Genomic DNA, 25,307 nt, shown 5'->3' with positions numbered 1-25,307 from the left:
TTGTGGTTGTTGGGATATTTTTCTCCATTTGCTGTCTGCTAAGGCTGCTGGACAGAAGTGAGGGGAATCCTTCTAATGAAGCCCTAGATTGCGGTCAATACCTGACGGGTTCCTACCTTTCCCCATGCTAGCTAAAACTAAAGACAAAAACATTTTGAACAGACATACACTTCAGCTTAAAATACCATAACCCCTTCTAGCTTTCACAACCAAGGAAGCTAAAATCTTTGTATCTGCTTGCTCTGCCATTGCAATGGTGCTGCACATGTGGCCAGTTATGACACCAGCCATTTGATGGCTTGACAGTTCAGTTGACAGCAGAAGCAACTGTGCCAATTATCATTCAGGGCATACTTTAATTATATTATTGCAAGTAATGCATATTGATGTTCACTGTCTGTTTCGCTTAACTGATCATCATTATGTTTCAAGCTCTGTTGAGTATAAAAAGGAATAAATATATACATAATATTTTTTTCTCCTGCTCCTAACAAGGATCGTGTGCATTTTCCTTTGATTCTATACTGTATATGTCAAGTTGTTCTGATTCAGTTGGTCACGCTACCCACATATTCTTGTTTGAACATGTTAGTTTTGTCTATAATAGGGATAGTTGCTATTCATTTATACAAATGTATGATATCTCTGTCGGTGGGGGGTATTCTTTTTATTTAACATTGGCTACATTTATGTTTTTAAAAAAAATTCATTTATTCCATCTCTGGTGATATTGAAGTTTGAGTTTGTATACATCTCTCCCTGAGGGGGGTATGTGTGGTGGCTTTTCAATTTACAATGGCCATCCCCTACTTTATGCCTTAATATTTTCTTTTATAAGGCCCACTCCTATGTATGTTACTCCTGTTTCAGGGTCCCCCTTGTGAAATACGCTCAAGGTGCTTTTATCTTACCAGCAGTGATGTCCTTTGATTTTTTTTTTTCTTTTTAGTTCTGTTGTTTTCTTTTTATTTAATTCTTCATTTGTACTTATTGGATGTGTCTGACAATAAATCTGGTACTATGTGGCATATATATATGTTGTACTTGTACTTTATTGTATTGGGAGGTGTGACCTGATACCCATTATTGCTGTACACTATGGTGCCTTTGACAGTTTTAGATTTTTTTGTATGTTTTTAGAAGATGCTTCTGTAAATAGTGGAGGCAGTAAGGTATATCTTGTGTGATTTTGATCTTTTATAAGGCAATGCTTAATGGAAAGAGTTGGTGCAAAGTGCAGAAGCCCATAGCATTCGGTTTACTATTGTTTGACCAGAGATGGTGTCTGATTGATTGCTATACATGTTGGCACTTTGCACACAGAGATGACATTTTTGTGCTACCTTGGTAAATAAACCTGTATTTCAGCTATATGCGGAGAGAAATCCAGATTCAACACTGGAAAATAAATAAATGGGCAATGCCTTCACTGTAGCTTTTATTAAACCAACTTTAGATTTATAAATACAATTATGGAATGCTTATTGTTCCAGGATGCAGACTGTACAGCAATGAATGACTGGAACGTGCATAAACAGTACAAAAATGTACAGGACAGGAATTGTAATATCTCTCCAATAGAACATTGCAGAAAATTAAAAAATAATGTTGCATATCTCTCTGGCATTTACCAAATGAATACGGCAGGCCAATATTTTAGAAAGTCCATTGCAAATCTTTTGTGGACGCCAAAAAAAAAACAAAATAACAGACCTTCCTGCCCAATGAGCACATTTGGAAGGTATTGTTTTGGACCTTTTTTTTATTGTTTTAGACCTATTAATGAACCCAGGACCCTGCATTCAACTGGTCTCCCACAGTACACTGAACATGTAAATGCTATCATTTTAGTAAATATAAACTGCTAAATACCTTTTCTCATCAGCAGTTAGAGCAGTCTTGTGACTTCTATCCGGCCAAGCACTGGTTAATGTTGTAGGAGGACATTTCATTCTCTTCTGACTATTCTGTGAGGGTTAATGACTGTTGTGGGTTTAGTAACACGTTAATTGTGTGATTGTATATAAAAACAAAATGTCTTTATGGCCTGTAACAACCCATACAGTTGTGACCAAAATTATTCAACCCCCACTGAAATTGAGTGTTTTGGCCAGTTTGACATTGCTTTTGATCATTCAGTCATCTTGCTTACATTTACATTAAAGAGGCACTTGTAGGTCAGACAAATATAACATAACAGTTATAATGAAATAACCACAAATGTCTTTTCTGTGCTCACAGCATTATCAGTTTTATTCAACCCCCAAGTGACATTCAATCTTAGTACTTAGTACAGCATCCTTTTACAGTTATAACAGCTTTTAAACGTGAAGCATAGCTTGACACAAGTGTCTTGCAGCGATCTACGGGTATCTTCGCCCATTCTTCATGGGCAAAGGCCTCCAGTTCAGTCACATTCTTAGGCTTGCGCACTGCAACTGCTTTCTTTAAGTCCCACCAGAGGTTCTCAATCGGATTTAAGTCTGGTGACTGCGATGGCCACTCCAAAATGTTCCAGCCTTTCCTCTGCAACCATGCTCTAGTGGACTTGGAGGTATGCTTGGGATCATTGTCCTGTTGAAAGGTCCAACGTCTCCCAAGCCTCAGGTGTGTGACGGACTGCATCACGTTTCCATCCAATATCTCCTGGTACTGAAGAGAATTCATGGTACCTTGCACACGCTGAAGCTTCCCTGTACCTGCAGAAGCAAAACAGCCCCAAAGCATGATTGACCCTCCACCATGCTTCACAGTAGGCAAGGTGTTCTTTTCATCATAGGCCTTGTTCTTCCTCCTCCAAACATAGCGTTGATCCATGGGCCCAAACAGTTCTAATTTTGTTTCATCAGTCCACAGAACACTATCCCACAACTTTTGTGGTTTGTCCACATGGCTTTTGGCATACTGCAGTCGACTCTTCTTATTCTTTGGAGACAGCAAGGGGGTACGCCTGGGAGTTCTGGCACGGAGGCCTTCATTACGCAGTGTGCGTCTTATTGTCTGGGCTGAAACTTCTGTACCCACATCTGACAAATCTTTTCTCAGTTCCTCAGCAGTCACACGGGGACTTCTCTCCACTCTACGCTTCAGGTAGCGCACAGCAGTCGAAGTCAGCATCTTCTTTCTGCCACGACCAGGTAGCGTTTCAACAGTGCCCTTTGCCTTGAATTTGCGAATGATGCTTCCTAAGGTGTCTCTTGGTATGTTTAACATCTTTGCAATCTTCTTATAGCCATTGCCCTTCCTGTGAAGAGAAATCACCTCTTCTCTTGTCTTCCTGGACCATTCTCTTGCCTTCACCATGTTTGTAACCACACCAGTAAATGTCTAGAAGGAGCTGAGTATCACAGTCATTTTAAAGCTGCCTAATTGGTGCTTATTATGCTTGATTGCTGCTCGGTGACATCCACAGGTGTTTTCAATACCTGATGGAAAGCACCTGTATGAACCTCTGTTCTTCAGAGTGGTAGTCTTTAAGGGGTTGAATAATTGTGGCAATGAAGAAACCACATAAGAACCATTTACTACTGTATTACATAAACAATTGATGTCATTTTAGTTGCATTTGGGTAGTTACAACGTCCTTGTAGGATTTGATTCTGAATACAATTCCAAATGTACACTATAGTCCCTAAACCCCTTTACAGCATTGGGGGTTGAATAATTTTGGTCACAACTGTATGTTATCAGCCTGTTGTTTCCTATGCAGTATCTGGCAAAATGGTTTTTGGACACCTGCCCTTTACTGTTTTATGAATCTGTTGAACATCCTATCCCATTCCATTCCAAAACCATGGACAATAATATGGAGTTGCACCCTCTTTGCAGCTACAACAACCTCCACTTTTCTGGAAAACCTTTCCACAAGGTTTTTGAGTGTGTCTGTGGGAATTTGTACCCATTCAGCCAAAACCGTTTGTGAAGTCAGGCACTGTCAATGGATAAGAAGATCCGACTCTCAGTCTCCATTCCAGTTCATCTCAATCTGTGCAGGTCACTTGAGTTTCTAAATACCATATAGGTAGGTGTGATGATCAGGTGTCTGAGAAATCGTATAATGTCATACATAATGTTATATAATAGTCATATAATGTATCTTAACTTATCTTTCAGGAAGGCAAATTTGGTTATCTTGGGCTATACCCAAGATCTGCTGGAGGAAACCAAATCTCACAGATCAGTCCTCTGAAAGAATCCTCCCGCTGCTGTCAATCACAGCCAGTGAGCCCATGAGGGGGGGGGGGGGGCAAGCTGCAGCTCTGCATACAAATAGACACACACAGTCGCGCCCCGGGAGCTCACCTGCTTGGGTGCCTCCATTGCAAGCTACTTGCTATGGGGGCACCCGACAGCAAAGAGTAGCCAGGACTGCCAGCGGGGAACCCAAGAAGAGGAGGATCTGGGCTGCTCTGTGCAAAACCCTTACCACAGAGTAGGTAAGTATAATATGTTTGTTATTTAACTGAAAGTATCACTTTAATCTGAAAGTGGAGCTCCACCCTAAAGGGGAAATTCCACTGTAAAGACTAGACCCCTGCCCCCTATGAAGAATTGGAACCTTTGGGGAGTGGGGAGGAGCGGGTACCTGCTCCCAGTTCTGCTCTGACCACTTAGGGGATCGGAAGCAGAAGTTCTTCTCCCCCCCCCTCTCTCCCTGCAGTCTTCTGGGACACATGACAGGTCCCAGAGGACTGCTGGGACCGCGCATGTGCAGTGGGCACTCGGCTGTGAAGCCATAAGCTGTCACAGCCGGATGCCCACAGTTAAGATGCCAGGGACAGAAGCCGGTTGTTGAACCCGGCTGGTTTGGGCACCCCGCTAGATCGTGGAACAGTTTTTGTAGCTGCTGGCTTTCATTTTTTTTTAATTGGAGAACCACTTGAAGTTAGAAGCTGACTGGCTACTATGCACAGCTGCACCAGATTTTACACTCTCCAGTTTTAGTACATCAACCCCAATATGGTTTGTTTTTTTTTGTATTTTTTTATATGTACGTTTTTCATGGACAATATGTTAAGAAGGGCGTTTTTTTTGTTGTTTTTTTTTATTTAGGTACAAATATTTTATTGTAAAAGAAAGCAATACAACATTGGAGCAGGATAAAACCCAAAATGGTGGTCCGAGAGATAGATACACAGTAGTAATGTGGCCTAAGGAGTAGGCATCCCTAAAATGTGAATCTAATAATAAAAAAATAAATAAATCCATAGTAGCTGTGGGAGTGGTTTATCTACCAATAGATTGAAGAGATATTTTATCACTTTTTTAGTATTTTAACATTTATTGTGGGAAAAGTCAGATAATATCACCAGGATAGTCCTAAAACATTTGGTGCATAGAGTATATGTATAGGTAGAACGATAGGTATTTATATGGTATCATGTCACCCACTTTTACACTTTTTTTCTTTATACTTAATAGTGACTCATAAAGGAAAAATCAGTTTGGTGCATAGCAACTTCTGTGAAAAAGACAAAACATACATACAGTATATTCCATAATGTGTAGGATTATATAGACTCCTAGTAAGGCTATGCGGCTTGTGTCCAACCAATTGTAAGTACATTTCAGACCTGATATTTTCCCTTTTAAATAAGTAAATGCTAACATCACATCTGAGCCATCTTAAAAGCATCATTATTTGTGGCCCCGTTATTTTACCTTTAATATGGTCAAAATAACAGGTTATAAACATATTACTTTTCATTAGATTTACAAAACTGTAACTCTTGTAAGCGCTAAAAAATATTTCGCTAAAAATATAGATTTGTTGTCAATCTATTCTCTTTGATGAAAGAAGGTTTTTTTTTAATCCTTCTGCCATCAATATGCCAAACTATGGTTGAAGTTGATTGTATCATTTTTCTTTTTTTTCTGGCAATATCACTTTGCAAATTTTCCTCCTTTGGAGCTTTTTGGTAAAACCAAGTGTAGAGTTGTCCATAAAAAGTGGGTAAAGGGCAAATGTGCCATAGTATTGTCTGCAAAAGGATGGGAGGAGAGCAGTCACACAGCCCTGGTTCCAGCCCGATCCTATTAGATTGTTAGATCTGCTTAAATCTGTCTGGAAGGGTATCTGCTGCTTAGAGGTGTGGTCATTGCTCAATCCAGCCAATGTAACATATTCAGACATTACCTGAAAATATATTATATAGATGTTTATTCCTGTATACTAATGAACACTGAAAATGCACCTTCCACACATCCTTTTTGTGCAGAAAAGGAAAAGCCCATTCTTTAGACTTCACTGCCTGAATGCTTGTCCTGGGCCAGTGAATCACTAAGTAGTGAATTCTGGATAACAATGATGGTCTTATAACCTGCACTATTCAAATGAAATGGCTATGGCTACTGGCATATTTTTGTCCTCAAGGGGTCACTTTAATAAGACTAGCATTTTTATCCATACAGTTGTTGAAATTAGCACAAGTTAATCTAGTGCTCTAACAAAGCAATTGTGCCAGGTCATTTCATTAGACAAGATAACAAATACTCAATTGCTGCACATTTCATTAAAATAATTAACTGCAAACACACAAACATGCTAGACAATTAATTATGAGCAGTGATATCTGCTAAAGTATTGATCATTTAACTGAGAAAACTGCTCCAGAAAACACAATTTCAGGTTAGATGGGAATGAGAAATTATCCCATTCTATAATCAATATATTATTAATGAGCTAGGAAAGACAGGGATTAATATTATTGTAACTGTAAACCATTACAGTCCTGGAATCTGAGGATATAAATGTAAAATTGTGTCTGTCATTTTTACATATGCTCTGTATACTCTTCCTTTTGATATATATACAATATTTATCAAAACTGTATATGTGTATATATATACTGCATATGTATATACACACACAGTATCTCACAGAAGTGAATACAGCCCTCACATTTTTGCAAATATTTTATTATATCTTTTCATGTGACAACACTGAAGAAATGACACTTTGTTACAATGTAAAGTAGTGAGTGTACAGCTTGTATAACAGTGTAAATTTGCTGTCCCCTCAATATAACTCAACACACAGCCATTAATGTCTAAACCGCTGGCAACAAAAGTGAGTACACCCCTAAGTGAAAATGTACAAATTGGGCCCAATTAGCCATTTTCCCTCCCCGGTGTCATGTGGCTCGTTAGTGTTACAAGGTCTCAGGTGTGAATGGGGAGCAGGTGTATTAAATTTGGTTTTATCGCTCTTACTCTCTTACTGGTCACTGGAAGTTCAACATGGCACAGAACTCTCTGAGGATCTGAAAAAAGAGAATTTTTGCTCTACATAAAGATGGCCTAGACCAGGGGTGGACAACTGTGGCCCTCCAGCTGTTGTAGAACTACAAGTCCCATGAGGCATTGCAAAACTGACAGTTACAAGCATGACTCCCAAAGCAGAGGCATGATGGGACTTGTAGTTCACCAAAAGCTGGAGGGCCACAATTGTCCACCCCTGGCCTAGGCTATAAGAAGATTGCCAAGACCCTGAAACTGAGCTGCAGCATTGTGGCCAAGACCATACAGCGGTTTAACAGGACAGGTTCCACTCAGAACAGACCTCGCCATGGTCAGCCAAAGAAGTTGAGTGCACGTGCTCAGTGTCATATCCAGAGGTTGTCTTTGGGAAAGAGAGATATGAGTGCCACCAGCATTGCATTGCTGCAGAGGTTGAAGGGGTGGGGGGGTCAGCTTGTCAGTGTTCAGACCATACACCGCACACTGCATCAAACTGGTCTGCATGGCTGTCGTCCCAGAAGGAAGCCTCTTCTAAAGATGATGCACAAGAAAGCCTGCAAACAGCTTGCTGAAGACATGCAGAATAAAGACATGGATTACTGGAACCATGCCCTGTGGTCTGATGAGACCAAAATAAACGTATTTGGTTCAGATGGTGTCAAGCGTGTGTGGTGGCAACCAGGTGAGGAGTACAAAGACAAGTGTGTCTTGCCTACAGTCAAGCATGGTGGTGGGAGTGTCATAGTCTGGGGCTGCATGAGTGCTGAGGGCACTGGGTAGCTACAGTTCATTGAGGGAACCATGAATGCCAACATGTACTGTGACATACTGAAGCAGAGCATGATCCCCTCCCTTCGAAGACTGGGCCGCAGGGCAGTATTCCAACATAACGACCCCAAGCACACCTCCAAGACAACCACTGCCTTGCTAAAGAAGCTGAGGGTAAAGGTGATGGACTGGCCAAGCATGTCTCCAGACGTAAACCCTATTGAGAATCTGTGGGGCATCCTCAAATGGAAGGTGGAGGAGTGCAAAATCTCTAACATCCACCAGCTCCGTGATGTCATCATGGAGGAGTGGAAGAGGACTCCAGTGGCAACCTGTCAAGCTCTGGTGAACTCCATGCCCAAGAGGGTTAAGGCAGTGCTGGAAAATAATGGTGGCCAGTGGCCACACATAATACACTTTGGACCCAATGTGGACATTTTCACTTAGGGGTGTACTCACTTTTGTTGCCAGCGGTTTAGGTGTTAATGGCTGTGTTGAGTTATTTTGAGGGTACAGCAAATGTACACTGTTATACAAGCTGTACATTCACTACTTTACATTGTAGCAAAGTGTCATTTCTTCAGTGTTGTCACATGAAAAGATATAATAAAATATTTACAAAAATGTGAGGGGTGTACTCACTTCTGTGAGACACGCACACACGCATGCACACACACACACTATATTGCCAAAAGTATTGGGACACCCCTCTGAATCATTGGATTCGGTGTTCCAATCACCTCCATGGCCACAAGTGTATAAAATCAAGCACATAGGCTTGCAAACTGATTCTACAAATATTTATGAAAGAATGGGTCGCTCTCAGGTGCTCAGTGGATTCAAGCGTGGTACTGCGATAGGTTGCCAATTGTGAAAAAAAGTCCATCTGTGAAACTTGCTTGCTACTAAATATTCCACGGTCGACTTTTAGTGGTATTATAACAAAGTGGAAGCAACTGGGAACAACAGCAACTCATCCATGAAGTGGAAGGCCACATAAAATGACAGATCAGGGTCAGCACATGCTGAAGCTCACAGTGCACAGAAGTCAGCAACTGTCTGCAGAGTCAATAGCAAAACACCTCCAAACTTCATGTGGCCTTCAGTATAGCACAACAGTGTGTAGAGAGCTTCATGGAATGGGTTTCCATGGCCAAGCAGCTGCATCCAAGCCTTACATCACAAAAGTGCAATACAAAGTGTCGGATGCAGTGGTGTAAAGCACGCTGCCACTGGACTCTAGAACAGTGGAGATGTGTTCTCTGGAGTGACCAATCACACTTCTGTCTGTCAATCTGATGGATGTGTCTGGGTTTGGCGGTTGCCAGGAGAACAGTATTTGCCTGATTGCATAGTGCCAAGTGTAAAGTTTAGTGGAAGCAGGATTATGGTGTGGGGTTGTTTTTCAGGGGTTGGGCTTGGCCCCTTAGTTCCAGCGAAGGAAACTCTTAAGGTGTCAGCATACCAAGACATTTTGGACAATTTCCTGCTCCCAACTTTGTGGGAACAGCTTGGGGATGGCCCCTTCCTGTTCCAACATGATAGTGCACCAGTGCACAAAGCAAGGTCCATAAAGAGATGGATGAGTGAGTTTGGGGTGGAGGAACTTGACTGGCCTGCACAGAGTCCTGACCTCAACCCAATAGAACACCTTTGTGATTGATGAGAGCAGAGACTGTGACCTGACATCAGTGCCTGACCTCACAAATGCGCTTCTGGAAGAATGGTCAAACATTCCCATAGACACACTCCTAAACCTTGTGGACCACTTTTCCAGAAGAGTTGAAGCTGTTATAGCTGCAAAGGGTGGGCAATATAGTATATATATTGATATATCCATTCATATCTGCATGCTCCAGAAACATGTGTCATGCTTGCTGTGCCATTGTTGGTTAATGGCACCCCAAACACTAGAAAGAAATGTGTGTTTTACCATGTGGCAATTGCAGTATAAAAATGTGCAAACCAGAAAATGGAAAACTGCTCCTATGCCTGTTGCGTGAAAAAAAGTCCACAAATGTGCATTTAAAATCATTAGATGTGGATGCTGCCTAAATATTCATAAAAAAATTACTTAATTTAAATGCACACAAAAACAATATAATCTTCAATTTTCTGTTAAATATAAAAGATGAGCCTGTTTTGACTAAACAGATGCCAGATATGTCAAACATCAAAACTGTATGCGCCCGCAAAAACCTACACTACCTATAACTGTTAATAGGCGATCTATTAACCTTTGTAACTCATAATTAGTTAACCATAATTAATGGTCACTGGACAACATCCATCACAATATGCATCACTCAACACAAAATAATGATGGAGAAAAGAGTACTCAGTAAATGTATAGTTGCAATAGGTAAAGAAATGAATGTCAATAAACCATCATTGTACAAACCAACAGGGAAAAGGCAATCCATGTCTTTTCTTCAGTAATAGTGTACAGAGATATCTACAGAGTAACAAAGAAGAGACATGAAAATATACATAAAATATGAATGTAGCAAAGGTAGTCCCAGGAGCAAACAGACAACATAGCACTAAGCCAGCTTACTGGGAGGGAAGCTAGGACTTCTGCAAAAAACCAAGACAAACTAAAGAGAGCAGAGAAAAGCCACATAGTGTAGTAAATGATTAACTAGATGTAAACAGAATAGTAATGCACTTGCAAATGCTCCAGAAAGAATGGACAAAAAAGTGATCAAGCTCCTGCAGTCTGTGCTTATTCACCCTCTGCCATGGCCAGTGACTACAGGTGTGGACTCACAGATGGAACAGACCATGGTCCTTCTGGGCCCAGGCAGGGTTGAGTGAAAACCACAGTCTGGTGTTAATGATCCAGACTCTGACCATTTGATGCAGGCGTAGACAAAGGAATGCATTTCGGGGAAGTTTTCGCTTCTTCAGCTTCACCTCTGACAGCTACCTTTGGTTTGATATACAGTCACTGAGCAGAACTGAGGCGGCTCAGCTTCCACAGTAAAAGCAGGGGTGTTTTCTTGAAGCAGTGGGCATGTGTGCAAGAGAATAGTTTGGGCCCCCTGGACTAATTGTGCTGAATATTGGGCATGGCTTAAAGAGATGTGGTTATACAGATGCAAAGCTGACTTACATAGTATAGAATGAGACCATGTTGAATACGGTACTTTGGAGGGGCCAGTGCTCAATATTAGAGTTTGGAGCACCTATTCATGGGTTAGTTATAGTAAGTGAAGCAATGGTCAGTACTAAGTCATCTGACCTCTGAACTCTGCATCACTTACTACTGACCCCTGAGTCATTACTGAATTCTGCATCACTTACTACTGACCCCTGAATCATTATTGACCTTTGAACTATGTGTCACTACTGACCCCTGAACTGAGTCACTACTGACCCCTGAACTCTCCATCACTTACTACTGACCCCTGAGTCATTGCTGACCTCTGAACTGTGTGTCATTTGCTACTGGTCTCTGAACTCCGCCTCACTTACTACTGACCCCTAAACTCTGTTCATTTGCTACTGACTCCTGAGTCATTATTGACCTCTGAACTCTTCATCACTTACTACTGACCCCTAAACTCTGCTCATTTTTACTATTGACTCCTGATTCATTACTGACCTCTGAACTCTTTATCACTTACTACTGACCCCTGAATCATTACTGACCTCTGAACTCAGCTTTACTTACTACTGACCGCTAAACTCTGCAGCACTTACAAATGACCTCTGAGTCATTACTGGCCTTTGAATTCTGCTTTATTTGCTACTGAGCCCTGAACCCTACATCACTTACTACTGACCTTTGAGTCATTACTGACCTCTGAACTCTGCTTCACTTACTACCGACCCCTAAACTCTGCATCACTTACTACTGAACGCCAAACTCTGCTCATTTACTACTGACCCCTGAGTCATTACTGGCCTCTGAACTCTGCTTCTGTCACAATCCAAGCCACCCTGATGTACACTGTCAAAAATATGTCCTGTCTCTTTTTCCTTTTTCTAATATCTTCAGGGTCCCCAGTTATTCCCTATGTATAGACCCTATCTATGTTATGGTTAGGTTAATCCCTTAGTGCAGCGACAGCCTTCTTGCTCAGTTTCCTTATGTAAATAATTGTAAGTTTTTATTTAAAGAGCTTAATATTGCTTTGAGTTAATGTGTTTACTGAGTGCAGGCCCTAAACATGAGTTTCTGACTCCACCTCCATCTACCTATTACTTTGGTTGACGTGGACTCAGACTGAATGTCATTGTGACTTGCGCACACTCAACCTTTTTGCTCATGTTTACTGTTGTTTTTTTGTCATAATGTTTTATTTCTTCTGCTTGCAGGATGTTTTTGTCTACCCACCCCTCCATGGCATTGTCTTCTCTTTTTGCCAATTTTCTCTCTTCCTTGCCTGTCTGTCTGCCACCCTCCTGCCACCATTGAATGAGTTTGTACTTTACCAAGGCAACCAGATCGCTAGGGTAAGCACTCTCCTGCTCACATTTCCATCATGTCTTACACTCCTATACCTATCTCTATAATTTCCCATAATACACAGGGCTTGAACTCTTCAGTTAAGCGTCACAGGGCCTGAAAGCACTACCACTCTGGGTCTCCTGTAGAAAATACATTTCCGCTCTCACACTTTTCTTCCACGGACATGCCCACCTTCATTCATAGTCAGTAGCCCCTTTTCTACCTAGCCTACACTTCAGACAAAACATAGGGAGTGGCAATTTGTGTTTCGAAACCGCTTTCCTTCTTCCCACTAAATGTTATTAGAAATTCTGAAGGCAGACAACTCCTAATGGCAGGGGAAATAGAGGGTGCTCAAGTGTCTTTTATAACTTTTTACACCCTCAATGCGGGCCAGTTACCCTTTTTTAGGTCTCTTTTTTTAAAACTCCGTCACCCTACTTTGTGGGGTCAGTCATCCTGGGAGGGGATTCGAACATCGCTTTAGACTCAGCAATAGACAAATCCAGGCCTCCAGTTTCCAAAATCCAATGTCCCACTAAGGTGGGCACCAAATTCACAAAAAATATTACATCAATATAACATGACTGATGTTTAGATGGAATTTAATGCCTCTAAATGTGATTTTACTTTCCACTCTGTCAAATCTTCCTATATCAACAACATCTTCATCCCATCTTGTGATGTGTCCCTGTTCACATCTTCTATATTTAGTAAGGTTCCCTGGTCTGATTACTCCCCGGTAGTTGCCACTGTCTCTCTGCAATTTGCAAGGGTATTCTCTCTTTCTCATGGTGACTGAATAAATCCCTTCTTTTGCAACTCTACTATCTGTTTTGCCATTCAGTTGCACCTGAAGAAATTCTTTATTATCAATTATCCTGAGCAGGTTTCCTCGCAGATTTTGGGCAGAACATAAGGCTTCCATCAGGGCATCCTTATCCAACTAGCTTCCAGATATAAGAAAAATTCTGAGGCCCTGTTCACATCTAGGTGTAACAGAAATGCAGGCATAAATAAGCATTTTTGCCAATGCATGGAAAATGCTCTAAAACGTGCAATGCGCTTGTAGTGCCATTATTAACGGCAACTCAAATGCAGATAGCAGTCATATGTTTTGCTGTAGGAAAAATGCACAATGCTAAACGTGCGTTGGCTCATATCCAAAATTTGGTACATGAGCTTTTTTTAGCGTGATTTTGGAGTGGAGGCAGGCCCATTCAAATGAATGCCACTCGAAAAATGCACGCAAAAAATATGCAAAAAAAGCAACACAATAGCGTTGCTCACCTGTGAACAGGGCCTGAGGCCCTCATACATCAGAAAGTATTAGAACTAATAACTGCTCAAAGTTCACAAACAAAACCCACACCTTAACCTGCAGAGCAATATAGAATCTGCCAGACTGGAGCTTAACATATGTTTCACTTCAGAGGCTGAGAATCACCTGAGATGAACTGATGCTAAATTTCATTCTCAGGCCGACTGACCCCCAAATGTGTTAGCTCAAAAATGAACTCCTAGACCGCTAGGGATGACTGTTCCTAAAATTAGGAAGGTTCATTTACTCAGAATCCCTAAAAAAAAATTCTATTCTTTCTATCAGAACTTATACAAGGACACGTTTCGACTCGGCAGGATTTTATATCCTATTCCTCCCTGTCAGATACTTATAGGGATGTTTTGAACGATGAGATCACCCAATCTGAAATATTCATGGCTATTAAGAAATCTAAACCCTCTAAAGCCCTGGTACCTGATGGGTTCACAGCCCTGTAGTATAGGAAATTTGCTCCACTCCTGGTTCATCACCTGGTTAATTACAGTATTTCATTGACATTTCGGCATGGCAACCCCATGGATGTCAAATATAATAGAGCTTTTATCAGCCTTATTCTAAAACAAAATAGAGATATTAGCAATGTAGCTAATTATAGGCTCTCTTTAATAAATTGTAATCATAAAACTATTAGAAAAAATGTATGCGATTGGACAGCCAGATCAGGAGGGTCAAAGACGTAATCTCAGTGCTTCGCTCTTCCTGTGACGGGGGGAGATTGAGGAAAGAAATGTTATTGTCATTTGGTATTCGAAAAGCTTTCTGGTACCATTTCCTGGACCTATCTCTCTAAAATTCGGACTAGTTGGAACTTCAGTCCTCAGTTTCCCTTCTTTCGCATACTTTTATATAGCAACCCTTCAGCTCAGATACAATTGGAGGGCTACAGATCTGAGCTTCTCTCTATTGTGTCTAGTACCAGACAGGATGCCCCCTCTCACCTCTTCTATTTATTATTGCCATTAAAACCCTGGCCATAGCTATCCAATCCAATCCTAATATTCTTGGTGTGGACAGTGGAGGTAAACAACACAAATGTGCCTTGTTTGCTGGTGAGTTAATCCTCTTCCTCACTTTTCCACATTCCTCTCTACCGAACCTGTTAAATCATCTCAGTCAATTAGGAAGGATCTCTGGCCCCAAGGTGAACTAATTACCTGGGGATTAGACTGACCTCCATTATAGCAACACTCTACAAGGCAAATTATTCACATCTATTTGAACATTTGTTAAGGGAGGTGAAGATAGAGTCTTTATTCTGGATGGGGAGGGTCGCATCTGTTAAAATGGTGTACCTATCTAAAATTCCTTACAATTTTTGAACCTTGCCTGTAGCTGCTCCAGCTGATGAACTTCATAAGTTCCAAGCTCAGTTGTTGAGATTCATTTGGGACCCAGAGGTAGCTGGGTGGGATGTCGTATACCCTATGCACCGCAGGAGACTGAAGGGTTATGGGTTCTGGATATTAGAAAATATTATAGAGTAGCTCAGTTAACTCAATTGACCCAAATTTACTCCAAATCTTGCAGACCAAAATGGATAGAAAAGGAGGTGCAGAGGGCTTGTCCTCCCCCTTCCTTTGGACCTTATCTGTGGGTCTCCCCAAAGCAACGGAAAGCTGTCCTATGCTCCACATTTATGGGACTCTTCCTGTAAGCTGATTCCAATTCAGTCCCCACACACTCCTTTGGAACCAGTATTTATAATAACCCAGCATTCCCACCAGGCCTCCACACTTGTGAATTTGAATGGTGGCTGAGCAATCACTGTATTTGTTCGCTTTCCCACTTTACTCAACAGCTTGAGATGCTGAACACTGAGCTATACTGGTTGCAGCAAATTTTACATTTGATATATTCCCTTTCGTGGACAACAAATGACACTAAGCTGAGAACAGCTTGCGAAAACAGGTGTTTCAATGGTGAGGCCGATATGGGCGGCATCCCAGTAATGTATATGCACATTGTTACTACAACAAGCAAGCTTGCCCATATGATTGCATGGGAAAAGGGTATAGGTACATAAACTGATGAAGAAGAATGGAGGAACTGGTCCTCTAGAACAGTGAGAACAGTGGTCTCCAAACTGCGTCCTTTTGCTTGCCTTTATCCGACCCTTGGGGCACTCTCCCTCTCATTGATAGAACGCATTATTCCTCCTGACACCAATGAGAAAGCACCATTCTTTTCACTGGTACTAACAGTGGGGCATGATTCCTCCTACTGACACCAATAATGGGGCCCTATTTCATCCACTAGCATCAATAATGGGGCATACTTTCTTCCACTGATTGAAATGTTGGAACATTATTCTTCCCATCATCACCAATGATGTGGAACTATCCCTCCCACTTACACCAGTGGTGGGGCACTATCCATTCCACTGACACCAATGATGGGGCATTATTCTTCCCACTGACACCAATGACGGGGCACTATTTCTCCTACTAATACCAGTGATGGGGCTTCCTATTCTTTCTCTTACTGACCACAGGTGCATTTTTTACTCCCAGGGCATTTTATACTTCCACTGGCCTTAGTCTAGCCCTCATAAAGTGTGCAGGACAGTAAACAGGCCCTTTGTTTAGAAAGGTTGGAGACCCTTGCTCTAGAACAGACTTTCTCAACCAGGGTGCCTTGAGGATTCTTCAGGGGTACCTTGGCAAAATGTTCAAAAATTGACCAAAACTTGTATACAAGCCAGTGGGCAGAACAAGCCGGCCTTTTAGTTACACAAAATCATGGGTTTTCATTGTACACCATTACGACGTTCTAGCCGCTGGTGTCTTGACGACCAATGACATCATCAGTTGATAAGGAGCATGTCAGCTGCCTGCACAGCATCTTAGATTGAACCTCCCCTGCTCCTCGACATCAGTGCTGGGGTCACATTTAGCTCAGTGATTGAGAAAAACTGAGGGAGAAGAGAAACCATGGAATACTAGTCAGTACCAGTGTGCAAAAGTGTATTTGCTTTGGAAGAATAAATCACCTCTAATGTTGGGTGTACTACATGTGTAGATGTTGCTGCGTTATATAAAACTATTAGAATAGTTTCACACATTTTAGAATGGGGCACTCTTTTAAAATTATGAACAGTCTCCAAAATGGGGTGCCTCAAAACTGTCCATAATTTGAAAGGGTGCCTAGAGAATGTCCATAATTTTAAAGGGTGCTTTGACTGAAAAAAGGTTGAGAAACACTGCTCTAGAACATATAAAGGTATTTATTAATGTTGTACTTATCGAGGACAGTTACAAAGTGCTATCTTACTGGTACCTGATCGCACCTCAAAAATATCCCCTGGTTCCTCCTCTATTGGTATTCCAGGGTCGTAGGCAGGTGCAAACAATGTTTCACATGTGGTGGATGTGCTGCAAGGTCAAACTTTTTGGATGAGTGTTCACACCCTGATTGATTTGGTTACAGTTGTGATTGTCGGCAAAAAAAAATCTAAACTTGTGCTTCTTAAAGAACCAGTTGAAGGGATTCCCACATATACTCAAACATGAATATATATTATGTTCGTAGCAGCAAAAATTGCAATTGCTACATCTTAGAAGAGCTCCATAGTGATTCTGGTGTTGATGAAACAAAAACGAACATGAATAACATCCAATGAAAAAATGGTTAGTGTTTTGAAGGATACTTCCTCGCAATTTGAGAGCGTCTGGAATCCGTGGATACTCTATATTCTAACTCCATCTCAATAGCTCATGTGGTGGGCTACAGATGGGCTACAGTTCTCCTTACTTCTTCCTTTCTCTCACTTTTCTTATTTTTATGTGCAAGCTTAATACCCAGTGGATCAGGGGTGCAATGTTTGGCTTCTGCTGACAAACCTTGCAGCTTTCGGCCCATACTTCCATACAGGCTGTCTATTTGAAAGCTGCAGTGCTTGTGAATGAACTATAAATATGAACGGAAAAAAATGCTCCAGGGCTCTGTTGGATGCTAAAAATTAGGTTCTCATGATATCATTTTTGATGAGACTAGTAGGGCAACGATGGAACACACGCCACTATACGTGATCCCGTCGCATCTTGGATTCTGGAGCGTGAGTTGTTTATATGATATGAAGTGACTGGTTGTCATCTTTTCATTTTAAGTTCACTTACCACATTAAATTGGTGTTTTAATTGGGATAACACTGTGGAGAGTGTGTCTTTTTCTGTTTCATGATATTATGTCCAACTGAGTATATATGCACAGCGATCTGATATAATGCAGCAGTACCATCATTTGACATGCGGTATTGAGGAAAGCTGGATATCTTGGATTGATACACAACTACTGGTTGACCACTCTTAATCGGGGGTAATATGATTCTGGTAAGCCTCCCAATGTGGTACACTGAGGTGCTGTGTGGTTCATCATTAAGAAGTTTGGTATCCACATCTGTCATTTATCTCATAATCGAAGAACCACTGAATTCACAGTTGTTGGCTTCACATTTGTTTTATTTTGCCAATTTGTGGTGATACATAAGAGTTTGTTATATTTGCATTGCACGTTTGAATTGCACATACATTGTAATTTATCCTAGCAGCTGCACAATTTTTTTGTGATGTTTATTATGCTTGTGAATGAACTGTAAGGGCTCTCATCAGCACCCTTGCAGTTCATTCATAACTACCAGCCATCTGCCATGGTGGCTGAAGGTATTTGTAGTTCATTCATTCACAGGAAACTGTTAACTAATGATGTGGCTGTGTGGGTGGAACCCTGCACAGCCACACTGTTTTGAATTGGGACAGCTGGTGTGGGGAAAAGCTCACCCGCCCTTTGTCACACTGAGGTGGGAAAATCAGGAGGGAGAGTCAGAAGGAGCTGGAACATATTACATGTTCCACCCTTTTCCTTTAAGTAAGCTATACAAGTAGCATGTTGTATCTTGTCTCAATCACAGTCGAATTGTGCAATCCTGCAAGACTGATTGCTACTGCATTTTACTTATGTAGCTCACTTCATAAGGAGCCATTTGTTGCAGTGGAGGCTGTATCTTCCTAGTCCAACCGGATAAAGAGGAGCGGAGTGCTCAGGCCTTTTAGCTCTGAAATACCTGGCATCCTATGGTGTTTGTATATGGCTCAGTGGAATTTCACACATTACACAAGCAGTTGAGAATCCACAAGCTTGGAATGAATAATCGGTGGCTGGGCCTGAACTTCGATCTCATTAGATTTTGGGGTGGCTGTTCCACCAACTATACTAAAGCACCGATCTTTATGCCAGCTATTTGACCAAGTCCTCCTATCAAGACTCCCAAGAATAGGTCGGCCGCATTTCTACACAGGAAAGATAATCACAATAGTGGGTCTACAGGAGATAAGTATAGGCACTCATTTTTTTCATAGGCTACAATAGTCCGTATTTTTCCTGGTCAGATATATTGCTCTAAAAACCAAGCAAAGAAAGTTAAAAAAAGACAAGAAGTACACTGAAAGTATTTGATATTCTATGTATAGATTTTTATGCCTGATGGATTTCTGTGCTTGAACAACAAATCCCTGACTACATGTTCCTGGAGGAATACATCAGCCATGTTGTTGTTGTCAATTATCTTGTGGTTTCAAGCAATTTAAGTGGTAGTGAAACTTTCTAAAGGGGGTCTGAGAATGCAATATTTGCTGAATAACACAAATTAGAGTAGATATAAGTGGACTCTAATAACTGCTTTGTACATTTTTCCCCCAATCCATAAAGAGCTTTATTAACAAGCTAAACATCATTATGAAATAAAGGAGGAGGAATTATCCATGGCTTTTTCTCCAACGTGTTTTGTTTGAACGAGTGTCATCTTCTGCTAACATGCTAATCATTTAAGTGGCAAGCTATTTTGGGCTGAAAAAGCAAAGAAGGTGATTAATCCATTAGTGCTTGTTAATGCTTTAGCAGAACAAAACAAGGATATTCAGAACATCCCAAAGCAGAGGCAGCAGAAAAAAGAAAAAAACTAAATCTGTTTGTGTAATTTGATGGGCAATGTCCTGTGTTATTTCACAGGTGTTTCTGCCTACGAGCACATTAATATCCACTTCCCTTTTACAGAACATCCAATTTAGAAGGCTGCAGACTGTTTGTGAAATAAAAGAAATCTCTAGCTTATCTAAAGCCAAATTGTCATTTTTTTTTTCATTTTGGATAGTGTGGAAGTGTTAGACCCTCATCAAGTTTTAATGCAGACTGTGCCCCCAATAGGAGAGTGACCATCTCTATTTGTCCCAGTGACCATTTGTACATTGCTTAAAATGAAGGAAAATATATGATTCATAACTGTCACTAGAACAGGGATAGAGGGGAAAGTTTTCAATGGGGACACTTGTTAGAATAACAACCATAAGATAGGACCTCTTTGGTGAGATTTCCTGTAATCTCCTGGTGTGTCTCCAAAATAAGAAGTGAAGAAAAATCTTTCCTCAGGAACACAAACACCAAAAAAATAAAAAAAAACAAGATAAGCTTCAGCTTTGCTATCAATTTAAATAGCTGGGTCAAGTCAGCCATTTTTGTAAATGGCAAGGGCAGCACAAATGCAGATGAACTGACCCTCTTAACCTCTTTACCGCCGTCCTATAGCAGAAATACTGATACAGGGTGGCAGGGGTGTGCAAAATCACGTATATATACACGATTTTGCATTTCCAGGTGGGGGGCACGCGCAAGCCCTACCCGCGCTGTCATCCATGGCCTCTGCTGTCAATCACCGGGTCACAGCCGGTGATTACTCATCAGCACACGGTGATCGCCGAGTAATACCATTGGGGAGAGAGAACTGTATGTAAACAATTTTGAAAAAAAAAAAAATATATATATATATATATATATATATATATATATACACACACACCATTTTTTCTTATGAAAGGACAACTCTACTTTTAGCAAAGTTTTTACATTTAGAGAAACATTTTCACCTTTTAAATGTTTCAAGATACGTTTTTTCAAATAATCTATTAAAGCAAAAAAAATTAATTAAGGAGAAGATAAAGCATTTTCTTTGATTCACCCTAGAATCCCTTCTCCAGAAGATACTAACACTAGTCCAGAGACTATGCATAACCACAGGTAGCCTAAGGAGTGTGTTAGGGATCCGGGGTGTGACCAGAAATGTGTGGACTGACACAGGGAAATCGCAGGCTTCAGGAACACAGGTGTAGTCAGGGCTGGAGAGGTGGAATGGTCAGGCGGGCTGTAAGGTACCGTCAGGCGCCGCCCAGCGGGATCTCTAGTGACCCACAGACCAGGATTCCCCAGGGCGCGGATTCTAAGCCCCAGTCTGCCTTTTCACCAGAGCCCCTGATGGTGGGGATGGACTTGGCGCAGGACTGAGACCAGGTCGCGGCCCCTGAGTGCACCCAGCTGTGGTAGAGGGGTCCGCCGAGGGTATGTACCGGCGGAAAGCCTGATGTGAAGGGGCTGGCAGGTTTGGACAGTAGTGACTGGATCCGTGCGGGATGGATGGATCGTCTGGGTAGCGTCAGGCAGGCCAGGTCAGCAACGTGCGGGCAGTGAGGTACCGGAGGAGCAGGCAAAGAATAGTCAGGGTCACAAGCCGGGTTCAGTAACTCACGGGCAGCGCGGTACAGAGGATCAGGCAGAAGGATGGTCAGGCAAGCCAGGGGTTAAACAGGAGACGGCAACAAATCAGATAGGCAGAGGAACAGGAACACAGGATACAAGGTACAGGGGCTCATGGGAAACAACACCAAGGCCCTGATCACAGGCCTGGTCCTACTTAAATACACCTCCTGCAATCAGCTTCAGCTGATGGCTGACTGCAGGAGTGAGCTTCTGGTTGCTGAGAGCACCCGCTGGTCAGCCCTGGTACTGCAGCCCATACGGCAGGTGAGTCCCACCACCAGTGCTGAGTCCATTCCTGACAGAGTGTCTCTGTTTTTTGGTTGAGTGAAGCAGGGCTTCCTTAATGTCCATAAGTTAATCTGTACTTGGAGGAGACAAACAAGAAAACCACATAGTCCTAGAAGTGAGAAATATAATGGCTATTATAGCAGTTTTCTAAAACTCTGTAACATTGGAAGAAATGCTTTGTAGTAAATGCAGAATGATCTATTAAGTATGAACTAATGTAAAAACTAAAATATAGCTGAGCTTGGGTCTGTGAATAAAAGTTCTGATGTGACACAGCTACATGCCATCACTGGTCTCGGCTTTCTCTATATATTCCTGTAGGGTTTCTGCTATAGTGGGACAGTTCCTGGGCAGTAGTGAAAGTCTGACAGACAACAAGTCTCTGCCCCACTCTATTTTAAATAGGGGAATTAATTTTAGGTGAAGCTGGGTGAGTGGAGTAAGTACATTCTAATCCCTGCCTCTGTCCCACAGAAAGTCTCAACGTTTGAGGCAGCTAGTCAGATGTCTCCTGGACAAGAGATGATGAGAATCTTATAGAAGGTATCACTTTGGAAAACTGACCTAAGGTTTTTCTTTTCATCCCAGCTATTGCAGACCTCTCAGTGTGAAAGGGTAGATGTCTGGCCACCTTGGTGGCCAATTTGCTTAATCACTTAAGGAATCTGGAACAAGTATTATGACTTATCTCTGACTTTCTGATCTTCTCAGTTCCAGTTCAGTGGCTCACTGTTGAAGGCAGAGGATTGGCATTAACAACCAGGTATTCAGCATTATTATGATGCAATCCTAGTTATTACTGTGTGAAACTAAATGCATACACTGAAAATGCATAAGTCTTTGGTTAATCCCCCGGATAGGCCAATCATAAGTGGTATAGACTCCATTACAGGTCAGGCCTGGAGATATATTGATTATTGCTTGCAACCACTGGTGGTTGGCACCCCGTCTTATTTAAAAGACACAAGACATGCCATCAATGTGTTGGGGGTGATACATTGGAAATCCAGTTATATTGTGGCCACAGCCAATGTGGCCTTGATATACACAGTTATTTCTCATCAGCTTGGTTTGGAAGCAGTCCATTCATTTCTATATAGGGACTCCCCCATTACAGATGCTCAGAAAGATTTCATGCTCCAACTGTTGTTTTTATTAATTTTTATTTGTTTACTTAATGTTCTATATTTGCAATGCAATTATATTTTTTACTTCTTGTGGGTTCTGGAATAATACTATTTATGAGGTTTTTCAGCTTTTTTTATATATATATATATTTTCACCACTTGGGGGGAGCATAAGGGCCTGGCATAATGTTATTGTAAAATTTAATAGTGTTTCCTGGCAACTGTTTATAGTTGAGAGAGGAATACCTGTCATTGCCAGTTCTTTTCCCCATTGTTTCCCTTCATAAGTGCGTGGTGGTGGATGTTCACCCTTGACCCCTGATGACATCACATCTGACGAAATGCGTTGGTTGGAGTCGAGGGTTTGTCACCCTGCATGCCTGCACACTCGCAGCTATCTTTGATGTGGGAGTAGATCAGGAGTTTGTACAGCACTGTATTTCATCTTGAACTTTCGTAAGTGCAATTTTTACTTCAATAAAGTTTCTTAGTAAGGTTTTATATTATGGAAAGCTTTTTTGCCTCACACGTTGCTTCTGGATGCCTGATATATCAAGAGCCGGTGGTTACTACAAAGCAGGCAAATGTTAATTGTGTTACATCTGATGGTGTGAAGGAAGCTGAGGTTGGCGATATATACTCTCATTGAGCTGTTTTTGACCACTCAGTAAAATGGGGGTCAAACACATCTGGTAAGCCTCTTTTGGAGTTTTTCACATGGAGATGGGACTTTTCTATATGGACTTTTTCGATGTATTCACTAGTTTGATTTATATGTATGATGCACTCACCTTGTTGAGTTTGCTATTGAGTTTATTTACACTCTTTGTGGACGCATTCATTTATTTTTTAACTCAATTGCTGTATTTAGTTTGATAAATCCCTGTATTAGGATTTTGTGTTAGCTGCTTAAGTCACGTTAGGTTTTGGAACTTAGGTATTTAGCATTGTCAGAAGGAGGTCTGCAATTCTGACCTTTTCATTATCTGACACAGAGGGTATGTAATGATAAGGACGAGAAATATACTTCAAGTATTTTCAGGTACAAATATGACTCAAAAGTATTTTCTGACTGGAAAGGCGTAAGAGTTTAATTTAAATGTGTCAGTATCATTGTTTTTTTGCTCTAATCTTTTAAATCATTAAATATTTTGCCATCTGATTTCTTGGATGGTTCAAAACTTTCATATTACCAAAAAAGAGGGTAATCCAGAATGACTGTGTCCAGGTTCCTTGGTAGAGTCTAAAAACTATAATTAGTGCTTTATACCCTTGCACAGAGGCTGCTGTCAGTGCATCAACAATTTGGTATCATAGTCACCAAGCACCATGAAAAAAAATAAAAAATAAAAACTGCTGCTTTACTAGGTGACGGCAATAATGTCATGGTGAATTTTGATGTAAGCTGGCATTTCAGAGGATAAAACACTAATACTCCTGTCCGCGTATCCCTCTTGGTGTTTTCCATAAGGCACATTGTAGTGGCTTTTGCATCAATCCCCATGTCTGAAATAAAATCCATCATTTATGTCTGCATCATGGTTGATACTTGAAGATCAGCTGTCTCAAAGGTGCGCAGCTAAACCAATGTCATGTAATGAGAATACCTATTTGTTTCCAAGATACTTGGCTTTGCATTAAACAGAAAACAAATCAAGTTATCTTTATATACAATATATGGATGCCTCGAGGGTCAGTGTTGTTTTGGTACCAAAGGGGGATCTACTTGGGGTGTGTGTGTATGGGTATAAATAAATAAATATATATATTTTTTGTATACAGAGCTCAACAGCTCAAGCTAAATCATATATACACATACACACAAACAGAAAATTAGATTTACTTTTATAAGATAACAGTCTAAAATTTAAACAAAATTAAATTGCTGATAGGACAATATTAAAGAGATTGTGTCAAGCCAGAGCTACTCTTTTAGATCTTTCTAGTTCCCTTAAGCTCCGTTCACCATCACATAGCAGGAATAAGCGTCCCCACAATATGATTTTGACATGCGATTTTCAGGCAATTCACTTGAATGCATGAATACAAAGCAAGGTTTTGGGCTTGCCTGTTTGCAGACTTGTTTCAAGTTGAGGACTCTAGTAGAGAATCTGAAGGATAAGCATAGCAGATAGGGAACCAGGAAGATCCAAAGAAGCACCCATATCTCCATTTGACAGACATGCCCCTTTCAAAATATAAACGTTTCTAACTAGACACCTGTAAAACGCACTGAAAGTGTGCATTCCTGCTTTGTGAAAACAAACATACCCATGCACACAGCAATTATGGTACATGAAAATCAATGACACCCAGAAAATAGAAGACATAACCTCAATGTTGAACAACACAGAGGAAAATTCAGAATGATTTGGAAGCTCTGGCCCTACTTGAAAAGCACAGACCCCTTCCTTTACAGGAGATATCACAGACGTCTGCCACTTAGATGTCCGGCTCTGACCCTCAAGACTAAGTAAGGCTACGTTCACACTAGCGTTGTGTGCAG

The 25,307-nt window shown here is 41.1% G+C and overlaps 1 protein-coding gene across 2 annotated transcripts in view; it reads left to right on the top strand.

The window, feature by feature from the left end:
* The window catches only part of LOC149447878 (leucine-rich repeat and fibronectin type III domain-containing protein 1-like protein), a 789,142-nt gene that overhangs the window by 593,861 nt on the left and 169,974 nt on the right, over positions 1-25,307 (top strand). The window contains exon 5 of one of the 2 annotated variants that reach the window (XM_089652001.1): positions 12,331-12,468. The exons of the other annotated variant lie outside the window; for it this stretch is intronic. The gene's annotated coding sequence lies outside the window, so the exon portion shown is untranslated. The remainder of the gene's footprint in view (positions 1-12,330; positions 12,469-25,307) is intronic. 2 annotated transcript variants of the gene reach the window in all.

The sequence above is a fragment of the Staurois parvus genome, unplaced genomic scaffold, assembly GCF_062004578.1.
Source record: "Staurois parvus isolate SC_StPar_1 unplaced genomic scaffold, SC_StPar_1.0 ptg000668l, whole genome shotgun sequence".
NCBI classification, from domain to species: domain Eukaryota; kingdom Metazoa; phylum Chordata; class Amphibia; order Anura; family Ranidae; genus Staurois; species Staurois parvus.
The sequence above is the reverse complement of the archived record's forward strand: the minus strand, read 5'-3'. Positions and strand labels throughout refer to the sequence as shown.